This window comes from Hyla sarda, chromosome 2 (assembly GCF_029499605.1).
Source record: "Hyla sarda isolate aHylSar1 chromosome 2, aHylSar1.hap1, whole genome shotgun sequence".
Lineage (NCBI taxonomy): Eukaryota > Metazoa > Chordata > Amphibia > Anura > Hylidae > Hyla > Hyla sarda.
The window spans coordinates 348,523,640-348,538,049 of NC_079190.1; positions in this window are offsets into that span (position 1 = coordinate 348,523,640).

The following is a 14,410-nucleotide window of genomic DNA, read 5'->3' on the forward strand; positions in this document are numbered from 1 at the left end:
CAGGTCGCTACCCCTGGCACGGCTTGACCAGACAGGCGGCTGAGGAGATGCGAGGCACAGGAAGGATGAGGCAACTCGTTGTCTGGATAGCAGTAGGTCAGGGCAGGCAGCACAGTAGCGTAGTCGGGACATAGCAGGAGTTCAGTAGGCAGGCGGCAGAGGAGCAAGGTCAAGAGCAGGAGATCTGGTTCATGGCTAGGCAATACAAAGGAATGCTTTTTCTTGGGCACAAGGCAACTCAAAGATCCGGCAGAGAACTGAGGAGGGTGGAGGAATTTATAAACAAGCCACAGGTGGTAACACTAATGAGCGTACTGGCCCTTTAAATCTTAAAGCTCCGGCGTGCATGCCCTAAGGTATGGAGACATGCATGCCGGAGCAGAGAGGGGGAGGCAGAGGCAGGAGAAACACTCGGAGAGTGACGGACTGGGTCTCGCATGCGGGCGCGTCCCGCAATATGAGTCCCAGCCCTGTCGGCAGCAGAAGGTAAAGGGACCATGCGCTAACGGCCAGCGTGTGAAGCTGGAGCGCATAGTGTAACAGTACCCCCCCCCCCCTTTGGTTGCCCCCTCCTTTTACGAGAGAGAAAACTCCTGAGAAGGTCACGGTCCAGGATATTCTCCTCAGGTTCCCAAGATCTCTCCTCAGGACCATTACCCTCCCAGTCGACCCCAAAAAATTGTTTACCTCTCACAGTTTTTGCAGCAAGAATCTGTTTAACTTTGTAGACGTCAGATGAGCCAGAGGCAGGTGTTGGGACAGGATTCTTCTGAGAGAACCGGTTTACGACAAGAGGCTTGAGGAGAGAGACATGGAAGGAATTGGGAATACGTAACGTAGCAGGTAGACAGAGTTTGTAGGAGACTGGATTGATCTTTTGTAGAATCTGGAAGGGACCAAGGCAGCGGGACCGAGCTTGTAACAGGGGATCTTGAACCGGATGTATTTGGATGAAAGCCACACCATGTCATCAGGAGAGAAGGACGGAGGAGATCTTCTACTTTTATCCGCTTGTGCCTTCATGCGTGAAGAAGCTAGGGACAACGACTGTCGGGTCTGTTGCCAGATGGTGGAGATGTCATGGACCAGCTCATCAACAGCAGGCACACCAGAGGAGACTGGGAGAGGAAGAGGAGCACGGAGATGGAGTTCGTAGACAACAAAAAAGGGAGACGACCTCGTGGACTCGGAATCCTTAAGATTATATGAGCATTCAGCCCAGGGGAGAGGGTCAACCCAATCATCTTGGCGAGCTGAAACAAAATCCCGAAGATAAGGCTCAAGGATTTGATTAACCCTCTCCACCTGACCGTTGGACTGAGGGTGGTAGGCCGAGGAGAAGTCCAGATTGATGTCCAGACGGTTACAAAGGGCTCACCAGAACTTAGAGACAAACTGCACCCCTCGATCCGAAACTATATGCTGTGGAAGATCATGTAAACGAAAGACATGCAACAAGAAGTACTTCACCAGCTGCGGAGCAGAAAGAAGACCTGGTAGAGGAATGAAATGAGCCATCTTGGAAGACCGATCTACCTCGACCCAGATGACAGTGTTATTGTGAGAAGGTGGCAAATCGGTGGTGAAATCCATGGAAATATGGGACCAGGGAGTCTCTGGAATGGGAAAAGGCTGTAACAGTCCTGCAGGTCTTTGCCGAGGAGTTTTGTCACAGGCACAAGTTACACAGGACCGAACAAAATCAGAAACATCACGTTCAAGATGGGGCCACCAGAATTGCCGGGAAATAAGAAGTAGGGTCTTGCGTATTCCAGGATGTCCTGCTGTCAAGGAAGAATGATCCCATTTCAGTACCTTGCGTCTCAATCTGGTGGGCACAGAGGAACTTGCTGAATCTCGGCAGGAGCGGCAGGAATCAAACGGTCAGGAGGAATAATATGCCTAGGCGTGCAAACCAATGACGTCAGAGGACCTGGAGAGAGCATCAGCCCTCATGTTCTTGTCTGCTGGATGGAAGTGAATGAAGAAGTTGAACCTGGAAAAGAACAGTGACCATCTTGCCTGGTGGGGGTTCAAACGCTGAGCAGACTGAAGATCGGAGTAGATGCTGACAGGATGAGAAGAACCTTCCAATAAATGTTGTCATTCCTCCAAAGCTAGCTTGATAGCAAGGAGTTCACGATCTCCAATGGAGTAATTCCTCTCAGCAGGAGAGAAAGTCTTGGAGAAGTACCCACAAGTTACACTCTTGCCCTTGGCGTATTTCTGAGTGAGAATGGCACCCGCTCCAATAGATGAGGCTTCAACCTCCAAAGCAAAGGGCCTCTCTCGACCAGGTCTTGTAAGCACGGGAGCAGAGGCAAACGCAGACTTTAAACGGGAGAAGGCCTCATCAGCCTCTCGAGGCCAAGTTTTAGGATTAGATGCCTTTTAAGTGAGAGCCAACCAACGATGAAAAATGTGGGATAAACTGACGATAATAGTTAGCGAATCCCAGAAAGCATTGAATCGCACGTAGGTCCAAGGGATGAGGCCAGTCCAATACTGCAGACAACTTATCTGGATCCTTCTGCAGGCCCTGATGAGAGATAATGTAGCAAAGAAGATATCGCTGACGAACTCCTGGAACACGGCTGGAGCATTTCACAGACCAAAAGGCATTACTCAAAATGTCCTTCACAAGTATTGAAGGCCGTTTTCCATTCATCTCCCTTGCAGATACGAATGAGGTTATAATCTTCTTGGAGAAGACCTTGGCACCACGTAGGAGGTCAAAAAGTTCAGAGATAAGAGGTAGAGGGTAACGGTTCTTGAGCGTGATTTTGTTAAGTCCCATGTAGTCAATTCATGGACGGAGTGAGCCATCCTTCTTCCCTACAAAGAAGAAACCTGCTCCAGCAGGAGAAGAGGACTTACGGATAAAACCCTTTTGGAGATTCTCCTGGATATACTCAGCCATGGCTTTGGTCTCAGGAACTGAAAGAGGATATATCCTCCCACGAGGAGGGGTGGTACCAGGCAGAAGATCAATAGGGCAGTCATGGGGACGATGTGGAGGCAGAGATACAGCCTGTTTCTTGCAGAAGACCTCCGAGAAATATTGGTAAGGTGGTGGCAGGCCAGGTAAAGGTGAAAGACGAGAAACAACTTTACGCAGAACAGGTTGGAGGTAAAAATTTTGACAGGATTGTCCCCAGCAAATTATTTCTCCAGTTCTCCAATCCAGTTGCGGGGAATGTCGTTGCAGCCAAGGAAGACCAAAAAGAATCTCAGAAGTACAGTGTGGCAGAACATAGAATTCAGTCTTTTCTTTATGCGATACTCCCACTTGCATGACGAGAGATTCAGTACGGAAGTGAACCTTACAGTCCAGATTTTGTCCATTAACAGAAGAGATGAACAAGGGCTTGGCAAGCCGAGTAAGGGGAAGATGATACTTGTGGACTAAAATTGCATCAATAAAGTCACCTGGTGATCCAAAAATGCTGTAGCGCTGAAGGAGCAGAGAGGTGGAGGCAGAGGCAGGAGAAACACCTGGAGACTGACGGACTCGGGCTCTCATGCGGGCTCGTCCCGTGATGCAAGTCCCAGCCCCATCGGCAGCAGAAGGTAAGGGGACCATGTGCTCACGGACAGCGTGTGAGGCCGGAGCGCATAGTTTAACAAGTCAGTTATTATATACCATATGCTATAAACATGTTAAAGGGGTACTGCAGCCAAAATTAACTGATACCCTATCCTCTGGATAGGAGATAAGTAGCTGATAAGGGGGTCCGATCCCTTTGAGTAGACATATTGCCCTGGCCTTAAGGACATCAACTCTCTTCACTAGTTTGAGAGGGCAACAGTTTTCAATGACCTCTTAGCACTTCTATCAATGAGAGCTACCGGTGTTTACTCTTTTCCACCTCAAACAACTATACCACTACTTTGTTCATTTTGGCACTGCATCTCATTAAAGTACTGTGCCTCCATGTATGCGCAGAATTCATTGCTCAACAAAGTAAATTTATCTGTTGCATCACACTCCCCTCTATTAATTTGTTCTCCGCCAGTGACCTCGCTTAGTCTGCAACTGCTTAACACCAAGGCTATGTTCACACATCAGTATTTCTGCACGGATTCTTGCATAGAAATTCTGCATACATTGACAGCCTTATGAACTTCAGTAGGATTCCACAGTCGCATTCACACTGCAGAATTTCCACATCGGTCTTTCCACAGCAGAAATTCCGCATTCCATATAAAGAAAGGTCCTGTCCTAAAATTATGCGGAATTCATTCCGATGTATCCGATTCATTTAAGTGAATAAGGCTTTTTTTTTCTCAGAAAAGTGCGGAATTGATGTGAATTTAACAAAGTGAATGAAAAAATTTCCAAATGAATTCCACATGAATTCTGCAAAATTCCATGTCTGCGTAATTTGCATCTTTATGTGAAAAATTCCGAGGTGTGAATTAGAGATGGGCGAATTTTAGAAAAAAAATTTGATTCGACCGATTTGCCAAATTTTCCGAAAGATTTTTAGTTCAATCTGAATTTGAAATAGTGAAATAATACTATTATTCAGTATGAAATGCAGATTACAGATGTCGCTATTAGAATCACTGCACAAAGCAGCACAATGACAGAGTCTGTATGTGGCAGCAGCTTGACAAGATCATAGGGCGGCAGAATGACAGAGCCTGGAGGTGGCAACAGCATGAGGAGACCATATGGTAGCACAATGACAGAGTCTAAAGGTGGCGGCAGCCTATGTAGGCCACAGATCGGCACAATAACAGAGCCTGGAGGGGGCAGCAGCATGACAAGACCATATGGCGGCACAATGACAGAGTCTGGAGGTGGCAGCAGCATGATTTGACCATAGGGTAGCACAATGACAGAGCCTGGAGGTGGCAGCAGCATGAGGAGACCATAGATAGGGCAGCACAATGACAGAGCCTGGATGTTGCGGCAGCCTACGTAGGCCGCAGAGCAGCACAATGACAGAGCCTGGAGGTGGCAGCAGCATAACAAGACCATAGGGCGGCACAGTGACAGAGTCTGGAGCTGGCAGCAGCAGCATCCTGAAAGTAACCTGGTGACAGAGGGCAGCAGTGGGTGGCAATACCAGTACCCGCTGATGAAGGTGGGTGAAAGAAGGAGCACTTGGCATAAGATGTGTGGTATCAGGCGGGTGGCAGGATCAGAATAGTAGCTGAGGCAGGTAGGCATAAGAAACTGGTCTCTTTTGTCAAAGTGTTGGTGTGGCACCATGGATAATCTAGTCTGATGCATCAGGCATTGGTGGGAAGAAATCCTGGCTGATCCGAGCCTGATTCATCTTGACAAAGGTCAGTCTCTCCACATTTTTGGTGGACAGGCGAGTTCTCCTTGGGTTACTATGGCCCTGCCGCACTAAACACCCGCTCTGATGCCACACTACTGATCAGGCAGGACAGCTTTTCCAGGGCAAACTCTGCTAGTTGCGGCCACAAATCCAGTTTGTCTGCCCAGAAGTCCAGCAGATCTTCAATGTGGGTTGGCAGGGTCATGCCCAAGTATGCCACCACCTTCTGGTTCAGGTCCTGCTCAAAGTCTACCTGCTGCTGCTGATTAGTTGCTTCACTATGCGAGTAAAGGAAGCTACTCATCAGTGAATGTAGACTCAGGCTGCTGCTGATGGAGCTGGTACTGCTCCTGCTATAGTAGTAGAACGTGAGCGCAGGGGGCCCCCCAGTCAGACCGGCGAGAGCATGGATGATGGCACAGATGGCATTGGCCAACTGATTACGTAGGATGTCTCTGTAGTAGATCGGTTTGTCCTCCCTCTCAGTGGGTGTAAAAAAGTGCCAGTAGTGAGGGTCCAAAAAGGTGGAGAGCCAAAAGGCGTGACCTGGCCAAGTTGCTGTGTGGCTTTGCAGGAACCACATTCCCCCAGTGGGCCGTAAAGGACATGTATTGTCCCTGACTGTAGTTACAGCTCCACACGTCGGCGTTGCTGTGCACTTTGATACACCTTCTGTTCTACATATTTGTGCAGGGCTGGTACTGCCTTTTTCGAAAATAAATTATGGCTTGGGACTCTCCACCTCGGCTTGGCACAAGCCATCAGTTTTGTAAGGTGCAGAGAAGTCCGCCACTTGAAAAGGCAGGGACTGCATCACCCGCAACTTGGGCAGGAGCACATTCAGCTTCTGTGCCATTGGATGAGTGGGCGCATACTGCTGTCTCTTTGATATCGCTTTGGTGATTAATCAATGCTGGAATGACTGACAAGAAGTAGGAGGAGCAGGAGCATCTGGACCAACAGAAGATGGGAATGACAATAAGCTCCCTTCGGCTGAGGTGGTGGAGCCTTGGCTGAAACAGGGAGCTTCGTGCCACTGGGTGATGCAGCGGTTGCTACAGCAGGCTGGACCACCACATAGAAGCCACGGTTCTCCCAGGCCGCTTTATGGTGATGCTGCATATGTTGATGCAGGGCCGTGGTGCCAACATTGGGACCCTGGCCACACTTCACCTTCTGCCGACATATCTTACATGTGGCCATGCTAACCTCCTCCGGATGCTTGACAAAATAACTGATTTCCCCCCCCCCCAATAGTCTGCACTGACTACTGCCACGGACCCTGCTCCACTACCTCGGGGACAATTAGGCTGCCGCGAAGCAGGTGGTCTACCCCGGGCACGTTTGGCTCCAGACTTCCCACTGCTGCCACCCTGTTAACTCCCAACCATGCTGCCACCTTATTGGCTCAGCTACTGCCTCACGGGCAACCTGCCACCCTCTTCTCCTTATGATAATGAAGTCCCTTTTGCACCCGGCTCCCAATTGCAATCGGCTTCATCATCATCGAGTTGTGTCTGCACGTCACTGATGTCATCCTCAAGTTCCTCAGCGGTGTCTGTTTCAGGAGCCTGAATGCTCACAACACCACCTCCCATGCCACTCTCCTCATCACTACTTGCCTGCCTAGCGGAAGAAGCGGCGAATGTCTCCTCCACTTCTTGGCTGGGCAGTAGCTGCTGACTGTCCTCTAGTTGATCGTCCTCGCTGTATAGTGAAGCTGAGCGCAAAGCATACAATACTACTCTGTGTGAGGGAAAAGCATAGGACAAAGTCAGGTGGAGGACAGGGACTGCTCCCAGGTTATGCCAACTGAGGGTTGAATCTGAGGAACCCACCAACTGGATGTCACTTGGGATAAATTGGATGACCCAGTTAACCAATCAATGATGGCTGCTGGGTTGTTGGTCGAGACACAACTGCTAGCTGACACCAGGTGCTCAGACCTCTCACTGCGAATCCTGCTGCCAGGCACCCCTATTCTGCTGCGACCTCTGCCTGCACCTGATAAATTTAGGCCTCTGCCACTCCTCTGTGCACGGCCTGCCACTTCTCTGCCTGACATACTTGTAGAACAGTGGTGTGCATATATATTTAACTTTTTCATAGAGAAATACACCCAAATACAGCTGCAACAGAAACTTGCGGAACACTCAATGTGTGTATATACATCTTTGGTTTAATACTAACAGGCCACTATACGCTTGAAACAGAAAACATGCATATATATTTTTACACTTTTTTTTGTAATACGCCCCAGTATGGTTGCACCAGAAATAAGCGTAACAATCTAGTGCGTAAGTCTTTTAGTGCTTTTCCACTTTCTGCCCCTATTAGCTTTAACCAGAAAAAAACGTAGAACTGCAGAGTGCGTATATATTTAACTTTTTTTTTTGAGTAATACGTCCCAGTATGGTTACGCCAGAAAAAAAGCATACTCTCTCTCTGAACTGTCCCTGCCTGCACTATGGTTGCTTGCAGTCTTTGAATGGGGATTGCTCCCAGTTCTGAACTCAATTGGCTGATCTGTATAGTCAGTAATGCTGATTTGTGACCACACAGTGTCTGCTGTCTTAGTGGCAAGAACAAATGTGGGCTTGAGGTGAATGGATTCCCGCTGTAAAGATCTCTATTGTCAGTAACGGTGATACACAGTCTCAGCAAAATGGAAAATGCCCATCTTCGGCAATGGCTGCTGAATATATAGGGCTGTGATATCACAAGGCTGGCTGGCGGTTGATAGGTTGCATGCCGCCATGTGATTCAGGGTGATTCCACTTCCCGTCCCAGGCTTCCTTGCTCCATGTCATCAAACATATAGCCGCCATTTTAGCCCCCCGGCCCGCACAAATTGGTGAATGAAGTGATTCGTTACCACGAAGCACGAGGAAATTCTGATTTGTTCCGAATAAAATTTTTCATTAAATTTGGAAAGAATTTGATTTAGTCAGCTTTGATTCACCCATCTCTAGTGTGAATATAGCCTTACTGTCATAATTATTTTTACATTTTGCCAATTGCAGTGCAGTGGGCAACATGCCAAAAATGTTGATGAATGTGGGGTTTGGAAATCTTATGATAACTCTTACAAATTTTTTAAGACTTTTCAGGACTTTTCGGACTTCTAAGATTTACAGTGTTTTTTATTCTTTAATCTCTAACTTTTTAGCACCCAAACTTTCACCTGTTTTACCAGCGCCAGAATGGATCCTGTGATCTAGCCCACCTGATCCAGATGTGAGCAAGTATAAGGCTAAGTTTCCACTTGTTTTTTTTTCTGGCAGTTTTTGGAATACTGCCACTGCAGTTTTTGAGCCAAGGCCAGAAATGTATTCAAAAGGAATAGGACATATAAAGGAAGGCCTTACACTTCTCCTCTCATATGGATCCACTTCTGACTTTGGCTCAAAAACTGCAGTGGGAGTATTCAAAAAAATGCCAGAAAAAAAAACCAAGTGGAAACCTAGCCTAAAGGCAAGATACAGAGCTTTTTAAAGGGGTTCTCCGGTGCTTAAACATCTTATCCCCTATCCAAAGGATAGGGGATTAGATGCCTGATCGCGGGAGTCCCGCCGCTGGGGACCCCCGGGATCATGCACACGGCACCCCGTTTGTAATCAGTCCCAGGAGCATGTTCGCTCCGGGACTGATTACCGGCGACTACAGGGCGGGTGGCATGTGACGTCACGCCTGCGCCGGCATGTGACATCACGCTCCGCCCCTCAATGCAAGCCTACGGGAGGCTTGCATTGTGGGGCGGAGCAAGACGTCAAACGCCGCCCGCCCTGTAGTTGCCCGTAATCAGACTTGGAGCGAACACGCTCCGGGGACTGATTACAAACGGGGTGACGCATGCATGATCCCGGGGGTCCCCAGCGGCGGGACTCCCGTGATCAGGCATCTTATCCCCTATCCTTTGGATAGGGGATAAGATGTTTAAGCACCGGAGAACCCCTTTAAAGGGCACTGGAGGGGTGTCAGGAGTAGTTAGGGAACATAGCCTGAGTTAGTTTAGAAAAGTTTATTTGGTGACAGGTACTTTTTAAGTTTAATATAGCCACAAAGCGAACCATATACTTCACAATAAATTTTATTTACATAACACACTTATTTGCATAACACCATTTTTCTTGGTTCCCGGTTTCCTTGAACAAATTTAAATACTCATCTACAAATAATGCTAACACATTTAGGTTTATTGCAAGAACTGCTTAATATTAGTATCCTTACAATTATTTTATCTTCACCAATATCACACAGTAAACTATCCATACCTAAAGTACATTGGTAGTAACAACAATCAAAAAGCAAAGCAGCACCCAGGAAACACAGTAAAGATGGTGTACGCAGAACCAGACCTTGGTCAGGGGTCCATATGTAGATAAAAAATTTGGATAAATCTGCAGCACACAAATCCATTAACCCCTTAAGGACCCAGCCATTTTACACCTTAGGACCTGGCCATTTTTTGCACATCTGACCACTGTCACTTTAAACATTAATAACTCTGGAATGCTTTTAGTTATCATTCTGATTCCGAGATTGTTTTTTCGTGACATATTCTACTTTAACATAGTGGTAAAATTTTGTGGTAACTTGCATCCTTTCTTGGTGAAAAATCCCAAAATTTGATGAAAAATTTGAAAATTTTGCATTTTTCTAACTTTGAAGCTTTCTGCTTATAAGGAAATGGATATTCCAAATATTTATTTTATTTTATTCACATATACAATATGTCTACTTTATGTTTGCATCATAAAATTGACGTGTTTTTACTTTTGGAAGACACCAGAGGGCTTCAAAGTTCAGCAGCAATTTTCCAATTTTTCACAAAATTTTCAAACTCACTATTTTTCAGGGACCAGTTCAGGTTTGAAGTGGATTTGAAGGGTCTTCATCTTAGAAATACCCCACAAATGACCCATTATAAAAACTGCACCCCCCAAAGTATTCAAAATGACATTCAGTCAGCATTTTAACCCTTTAGGTGTTTCACAGGAATAGCAGCAAAGTGAAGGAGAAAATTCACAATCTTCATTTTTTACACTCGTATTTTCTTGTAGACCCAATTTTTTTATTTTTACAAGGGGTAAAAGGAGAAAATCTATACTTGTATTTGTAGCCCAATTTCTCTCGAGTAAGCACATACCTCATATGTCTATGTAAAGTGTTTGGCGGGCGCAGTAGAGGGCTCAGAAGTGAAGGAGTGACAAGGGGATTTTGGAGAGTAAGTTTTTCAGAAATGGTTTTTGGGGGGCATGTTGCATTTAGGAAGCCCCTATGGTGCCAGAACAGCAAAAAAAAAAACACATGCCATACCATTTTGAAAACTAGACCCCTTGAGGAACGTAACAAGGAATTAAGTGAGCCTTAATACCCCACAGGTGTTTCACGACTTTTGCATATGTAAAAAAAAATAAAAAAATTTCACTAAAATGTGTGTTTCCCCCCAAATTTCACATTTTTGCAAGGGTTAATAGCAGAAAATACCCCCAAAATTTGTAACCCCATCTCTTCTGAGTATGAAGAAGTTGACCTGAAGTGCACTACGGGCGAACTACAATGCTCAGAAGAGTAGGAGTCATATTTGGCTTTTTGAGAGCAAATTTTGCTCGGGGGCATGTCGCATTTAGGAAGCCCCTATGGTGCCAGGACAGAAAAATAACCCCCACATGGCATACCATTTTGGAAACTAGACCCCTTGAGGAACGTAACAAGGAGTAGAGTGAGCATTTGTCCCCCACTGGTGTCTGTCAGATCTTTGGAACAGTGGGCTGTACAAATTTTTTTATTTGCACAGCCCATTGTTCCAAAGATTTGTCAGACACCAGTGGGGTGTAAATTCTCACTGCACCCCTCATTACATTCCGTGAGGGGTGTAGTTTCCAAAATGGGGTCACATGTGTTTTTTTTGTTTTTTTTGCGTTTGTCAAAACCGCTGTAACAATCAGCCACCCCTGTGCAAATCACTTCAAATGTGCATGGTGCACTCTCCCTTCTGGGCCTTGTTGTGCGCCCCCAGAGCACTTTACGCCCACATATGGGGTATTTACGTAGTCAGGAGAAACTGCATTACAAATTTTGGGGGGCTTTTTTCCCTTTTACCTCTTGTCAAAATGAAAAGTATAGGGCAACACCAGCATGTTAGTGTAAAATTTTTTTTTTTTACACCAACATGCTGGTGTAGACCCCAACTTCCCCTTTTCATAAGGGGTGAAAGGAGAAAATACCCCCCAAAATTTGTTGGGCAATTTCTCCCGAGTACGGCGATACCCCATATGTGGCCCTAAACTGTTGCCTTGAAATACGACAGGGCTCAGAAGTGAGAGCGCCATGCGCATTTGAGGCCTGAATTAGGGATTTGCATAGGGGTGGACATAGGGGTATTCTACGCCAGCGATTCCCAAACAGGGTGCCTCCAGCTGTTGCAAAACTCCCAGCATGCTTGGACAGTCAACGGCTATCCGGCAATACTGGGAGTTGTTGTTTTGCAACAGCTGGAGGCTCCATTTTGGAAACAGTGGCGTACCAGACGTTTTTCATTTTTATTGGGGAGGGGGGCTGTGTAGAAGTATGTGTTTATGTAGTGTTTTTTACTTTTTATTTTATTTTGTGTTAGTGTAGTGTAGTGTTTTTAGGGTACAGTCACGCGGGCAGGGGATTACAGCGAGTTTCCCGCTGCGAGTTTGAGCTGCTGCGCAAAAATTAGCTGCATCGCAAACTTGCAGCCTGATACTCACTGTAAGCCCCCTGCCCATGTGAATGTACCCTGTACATTCACAGGGGGGGGACCTCCAGCTGTTGCAAAACTACAACTCCCAGCATGCACAGTCTATCAGTGCATGCTGGCAGTTATAGTTTTGCAACAGCTGGAGGCACACGGGTTGGGAAACACTGAGTTAGGAAACAGACAATGTTTCCCAACCAGTGTGCCTCCAGTTGTTGCAAAACCACAACTCCCAGCATGCCCAGGCAGCCGAAGGGCATATTGGGGGTAGTGGTTACGCAACAGCTGGAGGAGAACAGTTTGGGGACCACTGTGTAGTGGTGTCCCAGCCGCAGCCCTCCAGATGTTGCAAAACTACAACTCCCAGTATGCCAAAACTGTCCAGGCATGCTGGGAGTTGTAGTTCTGCAACATCTGAAGGGCCAGATGTTACAGAACTACAACTCCCAGCATGCCTGTAGAGTAAGGGTATGCTGAGGATGTGTAGTTTTGCAACATCTGGAAGGGCACAGTGGTCTCCAAACTGTGGACCTCCAGATGTTGCAAAACTGCAACTCCCAGCATGCCCAGATGCCAAGGGCTGTCTGGGCATGCTGGGAGTTGTAGTTTACAGGGTCCCATTACAGCAATGCATGTCGCTTTACGGCGACGTGCATTGCTGTAAAGGGCCCGACCGCGGCTGAAGATCTACTCACCTGTCGCCGCTGCCGTCTCCGCCGCCGGGATCCGGGTCTTCAGGGACGAGGTAAGTACCGGGGCCGGGCCCCAGCACTCCCCCGTCCCCCGCCGTGTCCTCCGGTCTTCCTCCCGTCCTCTCCGGACTTCCAGGGGCAGGGCAGGACGGGAGGAAGTAACCCCCCCCCTGCGATTGGTCGGTTAACTAACCGACGGATCGCAGGGGATCGGAGGAGGTGACAAGCTTGCCACCTCGCTCCTATGCTTTAGCATGGTCCTGGTTGTCTGTGACAGCCGGGATCATGCGAAATTACCGGGCGGTCGGGTCCCAGAGACCCGATGAGCCCGGTATCGCCGCAGATCGCAAGGGCGATTTCCCTTGCGATTTGCGGCGATCGCCGACATGGGGGGCCTACATGGCCCCCCTCAGCGTTTGCCCTGGATGCCTGCTGAAGCATTTCAGCAGGCATCCGCTTCCGATCTCTGCCCGGGGCGCGGCAGAGACCGGAGAAACACCAGGACGTACTAGTACGTCCTGGGTCCTTAAAGCCCAGGGTGCCAGGACGTTCTAGTACGTCCTGGGTCCTTAAGGGGTTAAAGGGGTACTCCGGTTAAAAACTTCTTCTTTTTTTAAATCAACTGGTGCCAGAAAGTTAAACAGATTTGTAAATTACTTCTATTAAAAAATCTTAATCCTTCCTGTTCTTATTAGCTGCTGAATACTACAACGGAAATTCTTTTCTTTTTGAAACACAGAGCTGCCTGCTGACATCATGACCACAGTGCTCTCTGCTGACATCTCTGTCCATTTTAGGAACTGTCCAGAACAGCATATGTTTGCTATGGGGATTTCCTTTTACGCTGGACACTTCCTAAAATGGACAGAGATGTCAGCAGAGAGCACTGTGGTCATGATGTCAGCAGACAGCTCTGTGTTTCAAACAGAAAATAATTTCCACTAGAGTATTCAGCAGCTAATAAGTACAGGAAGGATTAATATTTTTTAATAGATGTAATTTACAAATCTGTTTTCACCGGAGTACCCCAAAACAAGTGAAGATTTATTCCATAACCAGGTGAATGTTACAGCGACGTTTCAATCAGCTCTCCTGGTCTTTCTCAAGCCTAACACAAGGGCCACAAGCCTCTAGTTTTAAAGGCATAACAATTACAGATACAATAAAAAAATTATGTGAAAGTACATAACAAAAATCACAGCAAAATAACAATCGGTGTGCATCAATATCAAGACCATACAGTGATTTATCACATGTGTATATTACATTAAACATATTACATAACAGTGTCTCGTGATTACAGTAAACACCTAATAAGGTTCTGATTACTGCATCAGAACAGACGTGATAGTGTATTGAAATCATTTAAAAACACAAAAACTTGCAGTTAGTATGGGAGGTATCACCCACCGCCATAATGGAGATTGTAAGCGTGGGTCATTTGCAAATGCGCATGCGCGCCAAGTGCGTGTATCAATACGGAAGCATGGAGTTATGTTTAAACGTGTCGTTATGGTGACCGTGCATCGCGTTTCACAGAGATCACGCCCGAGCTTCCCCTACTGCGCATGCTCGCTGCGTTCCAAGCCTCAGTTCCATCACCCACACTGGTGCAGCGTCCCCATCACCATGGGAACCCGCTTCAGTCTATTTTGTGTATTATGATGAGTAAATGTACAAAAAGTCCTAAATTAAAA